Genomic DNA, 12293 nt, shown 5'->3' on the forward strand with positions numbered 1-12293 from the left:
CGGCGTACGAAGACCCCGTTTAACGAAAAATTCAAGTTACAAAGGCACTTAACGGCAATACTTCTGCCCGTGGTACGGCAAAATGCCCGCGTAACGAAATAGATAAAATAGAAAATTTTAATAAATTAAATTCCATAATGTTATGTACATGTACACGTATGTATGCATGCATACTAGGGGTGCAACGATACACAAAATTCACGGTTCGGTTCGATACTTTGGTGTCACGGTTTGATATTTTTTCGATACAAAAAAAATGTTCATGCCTTTTTAATTTGTCATTTATTAAAATTATAAATATATATTTTAACTCAAAAGTACAGTTTTTAAATTGAATGTTGCTGAAATAACTACAGTGACCATCAGAACCATGAAAAAATATTGCCGTAAACAGTTTATTTTGCGACACCACGAAACAAACGATAGCGTAAAATGAAACGACAGACGTTTTTATATTGTCATCCAATATATATCGTTATATCGAACAGCCCTAATAACAAAGACAGATTTCACAGCTGCTCTGTTCCCAACTTCTACTGCGTGACTGACAGCCTGGAGTTTGAAATCCTCTTTGTAACCGTGTCTCTGAACAGGTGCCATTTATGGTCCTTATACACACACAGTACGGTAATATTACGTTGAAGCACAGTACGTATCACTCTGCGAGGCTCCTCGGTAGCTGTAATGCTCCGACAATCCATCAAGTGGTGCAGCATCCCAGACCCCAGTCTGACGGCCAGCACCTCCTCCCAGCCCCCCAGCCCTGACGGCTAACAGAACCGGGGTGAGTGAAGACCTCAAACCTCCCTACGCCCGCTCATATGTAGTGTTGCTGTGTGCTGTTCTAAAGTGCATTTAAAACACAGGAGAGCATGGTACTAGCTTCCTCTCAGAGAGCAGCACAGCTCCTCCCGAAAACCCTTAGTGTCTAAATACATTTAAAATTGAGGAGGGTAGGGCACCAGCGCCAGAGGTGGGTTGGAGTACACCAACCATCCTCTGGATGCTGTAAAACGTGCCCACCCCCAAGGCCCTATATGTATGTGTTATGTGAGAGTGTGAGTAATGTGGATGTCTAGGTTGCAGAATAAAATTGAGGCACAGGCGGCCAGAAGGGGACAGAGGGGGAGTGCCTCCCCTGCACCCTGGTGACATACCTGCACCCCAAGCCCTGCGTGTGTGGGTGGGTGTGGTAGAGCGGGAATAGGGAGGCAGCTGAGGATGGGGAGGGAAGAAAGGGAGGGGCAAGCGGAACCAATGTAATGCTCAGCTCCTGCCAGCATCAACATTGCCAGGGGCCTCCTTGCCTGCTGGTTCTGTGCCGGTCTCCGCTGGAGGGTCCGAGGGGCCGCTTCAGCCATCTGCTGTCTGCGCTGGAGGGTCCGTGGAGCCGTCGAGGGCGGCCTCTGAACGAGTTTGTCCTAGCCACTGCCTTTCACTTGGTTGGCCTCCGGACCGGCTTTGTCGCCGCCACTGCCTTCAGCATGGCCGGCCGCCTGAACTGTTTTCACGCCGCCGTTGCCGTCTGCATGGTTGGCCTCCTGAACTGTGTCCACACAGCTGCTGCTTGAAAACAGCTGCTGATGAAACCTAGAAACATGGCGTGGAGAACAAGGTGTGAACAACAGACGACTTGACCAAGAATGAACAGAAACACACAGACTAAATACACACAAGGGTGATTAGGGGAAGTGGAAACACATGGGGAAACAGCTGACACTAGTCTGACATAACGAGACAAAGGAAGAAAAGCTGACTACACTGACATAGGACACAGACCTTCAAAATAAAACAGGAAACATGAGACGCAGACAAGGCAATATAAACTTGACAACATAAGACGCAGCATGAAACAGGGAGAGGGAAACTTAAATACAGGGGTAGAAAACACAAAGAGAAACTAATAAACAAATGAACTTAGCTACCCTAAAGAACTTAAACATACCATTCAAATAAACTAAAACTCAAAACGCTGGGGCAACAGATCCAGGAATGTGACACCTACTGCTGGATTTAGATTTTTTGGACTGTTTTCCTGGACTCCAGCGTTTTTGACTCATCTGGACCCAAGCTCCGTGTCTTTTGTTTTGTTTCTGTCCCTCCGTAATTTAAAAGAATGGAAGTTGGTCAGAGCTCCTGTAACTGCCAGCCTCTCCCGTGGCGCCATCTTGAACTTTTTCAAATGTGCTGAGGTCCTCTCCCAAAGGCCTCGGAGTTTTAGCGTCATGCCCAGTATCTGAACTTTTCCTGGGACTGGGGTCCTCTGGACGGAGAGCTCTGATGTGCCTGGAATCTGCTCGAGCCACTCTTCAAGTTTTGGGGATACAACTTCCAGTTCTTCCATCACCACTGGGACTACAGTAGACGTTAGCTCCTACATTTGCTCCAGCTGCTCCTTCACCTCCTGGTACTTCTCTATTTTCTCACGCTCTTGTGTTATTGTAGAGTCTTTACCTTACGATATAAAGCACGTTGAGGTAACTGTTGCTGTGATTTGGCAGTACACAAATAAAACTGAATTGATTGAATGTTGTCCATTGCCACACTATCACTTCTTCTACTCCTTGTTAACCACCACTATATCAGGCTGGTTGGCCAACAGCTACCCATCTGTCTGGAACTTTCCACAGGACCACAGGAAGCATTGAAGTCCCACAGGACAGGATTGTTTTTGGTGGTTTCCCATCAGAATTTTGGGACTTTAATTAATTTGCTGCATTGATGTTCCTGTACACTATCCCAGACATCTGGTACATCTCAGTCTAGCGGATAGCAGGAGGATGTAAGAAGCAAGCAGTGCAAGCTAGGACTGTGCATACTGTTTCTGAGGCACTTTTTCACAGTCTGCAACTTGAATCTTGTTGGCTGTGGTAGATTGCTGCATCTGTGGATCTGATCCTGTGCTGCCACGATCAGAGCCTCTGTGCTGTCCTGTTAGCCAGTCATTTCTAGCCACTGGTAGAATCTCTCAATTTCTGCCACTAACATCCAGGATTGTGGTTTTAACACCCACTGTTCCTGGCTCCCCCCCTTTCTGTGGCTTGTAGCGGCTGTGTTTGTCTGAGTGCATTGTGAGGAGTTCTCATGTCTTGACATCAGTGGCATGTATTTCTTCCTGTCATATATTTAGAGCTCAGATCTGCTGAAGGTCATTTCAAAGGGCTCATCCTGTTCCTCCTTGCACAAAGGAGGAGATAAGGGTCTGGCTGATGGGTCGAGGACCTTCTTGGCTTCTTTGCCAGCTTAAATTACAGTCCTGTCATATCTGATTCTTTGTTATGGGAATCCTTATAACCATACAAGACAGGAAATATTTATTATGTAGTAAATGAGGGAAAAATAGGAAGCAAAAATTACATACTCTTACAAATTGTCATACTCAGTATGTTCTAATACTTTTTTGAGAATTTCTGACACATATAAGGACTCTCCTAACAGAACGAACCCACTGGGGGTTTGTTGCAATCACATTTCACTGTATTCACAGCTTTTGGCATGACAGAATACTTAGATGTTTGTCCAACTTGAATTCCACCCAACATAAATTCAGTTGGCTGAAGATCATTTGGGAAGGTCCTATAGGTGACAGTGCATGTAAACAAATGGGTTCAAAGATGGTGTGCACCACATACATGTACCTGCAACAGCGAAAATAGTAACATAGAGGCTATAAGTCACAGAGAAGAAAAAAAGGCAAATTGTGGAGGTAAGCATCAACGACACAGAGCTCTCAGTTCTCACTCCTTCTTTATTCGTCTCCAACATCAACTGCGCATATCGCGCCACAAAACACAGGAACACACTTCCTATACACTGGGTGTGAGTGGAGCCCTCTAGTGGTCCACCACACATGCCCCCCCCGAACACCCAGCAGAACTAGTCCAGGACCCGGGGCTTAAGCAAACGGCTGGAACGGCTGAACTGGGGCGGTGGGGAACTGACAGAGGGCAACCCAGCCCGGGAGCGAGGCTGGCACTGGCGGTCAGAAAAAGCTGCAGACGACTCGGACTCCGTTGATTTTGGGTCGCTCCTGGGGGAAAAAACAGAATCCATCAGCCCGGTGGCAGGTGGGTGGCCGCGGCGAGGGGCCTGGGCCGGGACCACCTGATCCTCTTGCATAACATGTGCAGGCTTAAGTCTGTCAACAGAGACAACTTCCTGCCGACCGCCAAAGTCCAAAACGAAATGTTTGTTGCCTGGTTTAAGAACCCTGTATGGCCCGTCATATGGTGGACGCAGCGGAGTCCTATGGGCATCGTGCCTGACGAAAACGAAACGAGCAGAGTCCAATGAACTCGGAACAAAGGTGTCAGGCAGGCAGTGGTGCACAGGACCAGGAACAGGAAATGAGTCTTTTGGGGGGCGAAAAGGCAACAAAGAGGTATCGAAACATGGGGGAGGGCTCTCAGGTAAGAATTCCCCGGGGACCCGGAGAGGCTGGCCGAGGACCAGTTCAGCCGGGGAAACCCCGAGGTCTTCTTTAACCGCGCTACGCAATCCCAGCAAAACCTACGGAAGACGGTCGACCCAGTCGCCACTTGTTAAGGAAGCCCGGAGCGTGGCCTTAAGTGACCGGTGAAACCGTTCGCACATCCCATTAGCTTGCGGGTGGTATCCTGTGGTGCGGTGGACCTTGACTCCCAGGCCGTCAGCCATAGCAGACCAGAGCTCGGAAACAAACTGGGGGCCCCTGTCCGAGGTAATGTCAGCAGGGGGGCCGAAACGTGAAACCCACGTTGACAAAAATGCCCTGGCCACCGTCGCCGCTGTCGTGGACGCCAGGGGTACCGCCTCCGGCCACCTGGTTGTGCGGTCCACCACAGTCAAAAGGTGCGTGAAACCCTGTGACTGCGGCAAGGGACCAACCAGGTCCACATGAACGTGATCGAAACGCCTACCCGGGACACGGAAAGGTTCGAGGGGTGCCTGTGTGTGCCGGTGGATTTTCGAGCGTTGGCATGGGATACAAACCGCCGCCCATTCTTTCACCGTCTTGCGAAGGCCCGGCCAAACAAACCTGGCGCTGACCAGCTTGACCGAGGCCCGGACGCCGGGATGAGAGATGGCATGCATCGAGTCAAAAACACGACGACGCCACGAAAGGGGAACCACCGGGCGGGGGCGGCCGGTGGAAACGTCGCAAAGAAGGTGTGGATCGCCGTCCCACACCGGGGTGTCCTCCAGCACGAGGCCCGTTTTTGTTGACTGAAGGGCAAGGACGTCCGGGTCAGCATGTTGCTCGGCGGCCATGGCAGCGTAGTCGATGCCGACATACACCGGAGAAACCAACATACGTGAGAGACAGTCAGCGACGTGATTGGACTTACCAGCCACATGCTGAATGTCTGTGGTAAACTCTGAAATGGCCGCCAACTGGCGCTGCTGGCGCTGCTGGCGTGCGCTCCATGGGTCAGAGACCTTGGACATCGCAAACGTCAAAGGTTTGTGGTCAATGTACGCAGTAAAGTTGCAACCCTCGAGGAAAAAACGAAAATGTCATGTCGTGAGGTGCAGGGCCAGCAACTCCCTGTCAAAAACACTGTACTTGCGTTCAGCATCCCGGAGCATACGACTGAAAAAGGCGAGCGGTTGCCAGAGACCTGAAACCCGCTGTTCCAACACCCCACCCACTGCCACGTCAGAGGCGTCGGTGGTCAACGCGATCTCCACCGACGGAAGCGGGTGGGCCAGATAAACAAAAATGAACGGCAGCCCACGCAAAACGGAGTTCATCAGCCGCTGAAAGGTCTGGGCGGCACCTGTCAGGCCAAACGGCATGCGCAAAAACTCGAACAAGCCGAAGGGGGTAATGACAGCGGTTTTAGGAATGTCTTCAGCGCGCACGGGAACCTGGTGATACCTCCGCACCAAGTCAATTTTAGAAACAATCGACGTTCCGGCGAGATTGGCAGAAAAATCCTGAATGTGGGGGATGGGGTAACTGTCATTCTCCGTGGCATTATTTAAATGGCGGAAATCTCCGCATGGCCACCACCGACCGTCCGATTTGGGCACCATGTGAAGCGGAGAGGCCCATGCACTGTTCGAACGCTGTACAATGCCAAGGCGCTCCATGGCTGCAAACTCTTCCCGAGCGATGGACAGTTTCGCGGGGTCGAGGCGGCGTGCGCGCACGAACACCAGGGGCTCGACCGTGGGAATATAATGCTCAACCCCATGCTTCGTTACTGTGCTAGAGAAATTAGGGACAGACAGCGATGGAAATTCTAAAAGCAAACGCTGAAAAGCATCCCCGGAGGTCACTACATTAGCCCGAATCAGGGGCTCGGCGGCCCGAGTAAAACAGGGTAGCGAAGAAAACGAGAGAGCATCGATTAAACGTCTGTTAGCAACATCGACAAGCAGTCCATGAGCACACAGGAAATCAGCACCCAAAATAGTTACAGAGCTAGCGGTAACAACAAAGTTCCACTAGAAATCCCGGCCATGAAAACAAACAGTCACCAACCTTTCCCCAAACTAATGCAATGAGCAGCTAATGGCTGCAATGAGCTGCGGCCCACAGTTCGCTGCTAGTCCGTTGGCAGCGGTAGGGGGAAGGAGGCTCTTCTGGGAGCCGGAGTCCACGAGAAAACGTCTCCCGGAGCGCGAGTCCTCTATGAAGAGCAGCCTTTCTGTATTGCGGCTGCTACGGCGCGCTGGCGGGTTCGTTTCCCTGGGCCGTGAAAGCGCAAGCCGGCAGGCAGCGACGCGCTCTGTCGCCAAAACGCTGATGGTAGAAACAGATGCTCTTTCCGCGGTGCCGGCGTGTAGCAATCCCTGCCGTCAGCAAGGGGGCGGATGCTCCGGGGGAGGCAGGTGGAGGCGTGGAAGGTGCCGCCGGCGTGTCCGTAGCCAGGGCGTGAACGTCGAAAGTGTGGCTAGCCAGGAGAATGCGATCTGCTTCTTCAGCCAGGGAGCGATAATCCTTCGCAGGCAGAAGCGGAGAGTTCGCAAGGACAGCTCTCACGGCGGCCGGTAGTTGGCGGAGGAAGAGGTGCACGAAGAGGAAACCACCGTCATCCGGCCCGAGCAACGATAGCATGTTCTCCATGAGCTCGAGCGCGGTACCACCACCCAAGCCTGACAGGTTGAGGAGCTTTTCGGCTAGTTCAGCGTCGGAGAGGGCATAGCGCCGAAGAAGCAGCTCTTTGAGGGCGGCGTATTTCCCTTGGGCGGGTGGGTCCCGGAGGAGCGCCATCGCGCGACGGGTGGCCAGCGGGTCGAGCGAGGCCACCACATGGTGATACTTCGTGTCGTCAGCCGAGATGCCGCGAAGGGCGAACTGAGCCTCCACGTGTACAAACCATGACGGGGGGTCATGGAGCCAAAAGTCCGGCAGTTTCAGCGCCACAGCGAATGTAGCTGCAACAGGAGGCGGAGGTTCGGCGGCCGCTGATGCATTCATAGCAGAGTCTGCGTTATCTACGGCCCGTTGCATGCTCAAGTCAGGGGTCACCAATGTGGAGGTAAGCATCAACGACACAGAGCTCTCAGTTCTCACTCCTTCTTTATTCGTCTCCAACATCAACTGCGCATATCGCGCCACAAAACACAGGAACACACTTCCTATACACTGGGTGTGAGTGGAGCCCTCTAGTGGTCCACCACAAAATATATATTTGAAGTAAACGATATACGAGGTAACAGAAAATCAAAACTCGAATATTGTCCAACATCAGAAATTGCTTAGCCTGACAATTGTAAACATTTTTTCCAATTAAAAAACAAAATGGGTCGTTTCCTTGATGCGTCACAAAATGTATAAGAATTTTCCAGGTGCGTTCACTTTTGTTTATGTGTGCAGCTCTCTCGTGTCAGGTGTGGACATACAATGTGTGGATATTTTTTATTTTAGTTGTTTCCCATACAACTTTAAGTGTATGAGATAATAACCCCAAATATATGAATCACCTGTAACTGTTTTTTTTTCGGCTTCACTCCACATAAGTGTTGTGCTTTGCGCTGGGCAGAGGGGGGAGGGGCGGTAGTTACACTCACAGTAGCACAGAGAGAGAAAGAGAGCCAGGGACAACAACGTCACATTAGAAAGGTATAGTAATCATCCACAACTATTTTCAGTTGCACATGATAAAGGATTCAGAAAGTTTATTCATGCAGGTCCATATGACAGAGAATGTGCATGTTCTTTTTGTTTTCATATTTTAATTTATATTTAATTGTGTTGTGGTTTGCAGCGTTTTGTGTTGTTTCACTTTAAATTTGTAAAAGGAAAAAGCTGAAAATTTAAATAGTTAAAAGTTGAAATGTGAATAGCTGGTTTTTGTATTATATGATTTATTTATTACATTTTATGTGGAGTGAATAAATAAAAGTATATTTACGGTGGCTCCTAGAGACAAAGCAGCGCCTACAAACTCCAAAACACGTACGAACTCTGAAACACGTACAAAAGACAACAGAAGTGCTCCAGGATGCTAGGGGGCAGTGTTGAGCTTTTGTTACCTAGTGGCTACACAAGCCAGCAAATACCAACGACCGGATTTGGTGTGTGGTAGTAACAAGTAAAGTAACATTTGTTTAAATTATTTGAATATATATGAGTGCTTGTGTATAAATACACAAACAATACACACATGCTTTCAATTGTGTAATTTAAGTGATCTAGGTAGCTGTTTTGAAGTTCAATTAACGCTAGAAATGTGTTTTGGAGTTTGTAAGTGTTTTGTCTCTAGGGGGCCACCACATATATTTATATATAAACATATATAAATAAAACCACTTTTTTTTACATTAGTAATTCCTTTTGTGCATAATTTTATATTATTGTTAATAATAAATTAATTCAAGCAACAAAACAACCTGAAGAGCCGGTTCGGAGCCAAAAGATCTGGCTCTTTTTAGTGAGCCGAACCGAAAGAGCCGGTTCTCTAAAAAGAGCCGGAAATCCCATCACTAATTGTTTCTTCTGGTTTGACATCAGGAAAAACTGAATTCTTCTCACCCTTATAAAAAAGGAGAAAACTCACTGGCAAGGCAAAGGATCTGGTTTCAACTCTGGACCAGTCAATGACAAAAGGTCAGGAGGCTCTCTGCCTCCAGGCCTTAGACCTAGGGTATGATGAGCCTGGTCCAAGGCAGGCCTCTCATCTACCCTGAGGAGGTCCTCTAAAAGTTGTGCTACAAATTTTGTGGGTCTTCTGAGCCCTCCAGCACAGCTATCAGGCAGACACTGTTCCATGTCATCCAGGACTCATCCAGGCTGGAGAAACTGATCAGGAGGGCTAGCTCTGTGGTCGGCATGAAGCTGGACACTCTGGTGACAGTGGCAGAGAAAAGGACATTAAAGAAACTGATGGAATTATGGACAATGCCAGGCATCCTCTGCACACGGCCGTTAACAACCAGAGGAGTCTGTTCAGTGACAGGTTGCTTCTCCCCAAGACAAGAACTAACAGACTTAAAAACTCTTTTGTCCCACACGCCATCAGACTGTTTAACTCCTCTCTGGAGGGGAGAGAGAGGGGAGACAGGAGGACAAAGGAGGGGGGAACAACTAAGCTGTAGTGCCTCTGCACCTCACTGTACAATACCTTGTGCAATACTTTTTGTAAATAGTCAACAGTGCAATAGACCTCAATACTTGAAATGTGCAATTCACTTGTATTTTTATTTTTTATTCCTATTTATTCTATTTATCCCCTTCGTATATATTTTATTTATATTGTCTCTGTATTTATATATATATATGTGTGTGTGTGTGTGTGTGTGTGTGTATATATATATAATATTCTGTAACTCTGTAACTTCTATCTTATCTTATCTTATCTTATCTTATGTGTACCGTCCCTCCAAGTCTTCTTTTTTAGATAGCTATAGATTTAGTCTGCTAACTTTAGTTTGTAGTTCAGTTACTTTATGATCACGTTCAAGTTCAGCTATTATAGCATCCTTTCTGTTTTCCAAAGGCACTACTGCAGCCCTAACTTCCCTCATAACTGTTTTATGATAGCAACAATCACTGCTACACGCCATACAAGCAGGGCTACAAAGCTGTCTCACACCCAGCTTTTGGGAAGTCTGACCACAACGCCATCTTCCTCATTCCCCAGTATAAACAAAACATACGGAGGGAAGAAGTAACCACGAGGGAGGTAAAACAGTGGTCTGCCCAATCAGAAGCTACGCTACAGGACGCACTCAACGACGTTGACTGGGACATGTTCAGAGCATGCGCAGTCGACATCAACGAGTTTACGGAAGAAGCAGTATGCTTCGTCAATATGCTAGCGGAGGAGATTATCCCCACTGCGAGAGTCACCACATTCCCAAACCAGAAACCGTGGATGGACAGATCGATCCACACTGCAGTAAACGCCAGGACCGCCTCCTACAACGCGGATCATACGGCGTGCGGTGAGAGATGCCAAACACCGGTACCGGGAACGTGTGGAGTCCCGCTTCCACCAGGGCGACACACAGAGTATATGGCACGGACTACGCACCATTACGGACTACAAAGCCAGGGATACTGCGCCGATCAACACGCAGTATCCCTGGCTATGCAGTTCTACGCCCGTTTCAAGGTTAGCCAGGCGGCTAATGCTATCTACCGCCTGACTACCGAGGACAGTGACGTCATCAGCGAGAGACCGGTGACCAGCATCGCGGAGCATGACGTCCGAGCGGCACTGAGGAGAGTGAACACAAGGAAAGCGGCGGGGCCAGACGGCATCACCGGCCGTCTGCTGCGCTGCTGTGCTGACCAGCTAGCAGGTGTGTTCACTTACATCTTCAACGAGTCCCTGGCGAAGTCTGTGGTCCCCACATGCTTCAAAAGATCCACCATCATCCCTGTGCCCAAGAACAGCAAACCCTCATCCCTGAACGATTACCGGCCAGTTGCACTGACCTCGGTAGTAATGAAGGTGTTTGAGAGGCTGCTGAAGAACATCATCTCCTCCTCCATCCCAGACACCACAGATCCTCTGCAGTTCGCCTACAGATCCAACAGATCCACAGAGGATGCCATCGCCCACGTCCTACACACCACCCTCTTGCCACGTGGACAAGAAACAGGGTAACTATGTGCGAATGCTGTTTGTTGATTACAGTTCAGCGTTTAACACAATAGTGCCCTGCAGACTGTTCACAAAGCTGAGGGATCTGGGACTTAACAGCCGTCTGTGTGCATGGGTGTTGGACTTCCTCACTGGCAGAACTCAGGTGGTGAGGGTGGGCAGGTGCTTCTCCAACAGCATCACCATCAACACAGGAGCACCTCAGGGATGTGTCCTCTCGCCACTGCTCTACTCCCTCTACACTTCAGACTGTGTGGCCACCCATGGCTCCAACACCATTGTGAAGTTTGCTGACGACACAGTGGTGTTGGGTGCCATCTCCAACAATGATGAGGCGGCCTACATGGATGAAGTGAAGAATCTGGCATCGTGGTGCCAGGACAACCACCTCCAGCTGAACGTCAGCAAGACCAAGGAGCTGGTGGTGGACTTCAGAAGGGGTCAGCACAGAGACTACAAGCCCATTATCATCAATGGAGCTCCAGTGGAGAGGGTGCAGTCCTTCAAGTATCTTGGTGTTCACATCTCCTCAGACCTGACATGGGCTGCCCACATTCAGGTCCAGACCAAAAAGGCTAGGCAGCGCCTGTATCACCTACGACAACTGAGGAAGTTCAGGGTCTCTCCAAAGGTCCTCAGGATTTTCTATACAGGCGCTGTGGAGAGCATCCTCACACAGAACATGACATCGTGGTTTGGGAACAGCTGTGTGAAGGACCAAAAAGCTCTCCAGAGAGTGATCCGTACAGCAGAACGCTGCTGCAGGATTGCTCTCCCCCCGCTTCAGGACACCTACACCAGGAGATGCCGGACTAGAGCAGCGCAGATACTGAAGGACCCGTCCCATCCTGGCAACAAACTGTTCCAACTTCTGCAATCTGGTAGAAGGTTCTGCATCTTCCGGGCAAGGACAGAGAGACTCAAGAGGAGCTTCTATCCCCAAGCCATCCATGCCCTAAACACACACACCCGCCCTCTCACATCATCTATAATTGACTGAGACAGGACTCTTCCAGACACTAAACCAAGGCACAATGTACATTTCAATTCCTTTAATTTTAAATATGTTTATATTGTCTATCCTGTAAAATAGTCAGATGTCTATTCATATTAATGTACAGAATTCACCTGCTTGCTGCTACTACTGCACATTCACCCAGTGTATATACTATATGTCTGTATATATATATATAATGTTCTTCATCTACCCCCCCCCCCCCCCCCCCCAATTTTTGCACATGTCGAGGAGCG

This window comes from Rhamphochromis sp. 'chilingali', assembly GCF_963969265.1.
Source record: "Rhamphochromis sp. 'chilingali' genome assembly, chromosome: 11".
Classification (NCBI taxonomy): domain Eukaryota; kingdom Metazoa; phylum Chordata; class Actinopteri; order Cichliformes; family Cichlidae; genus Rhamphochromis; species Rhamphochromis sp. 'chilingali'.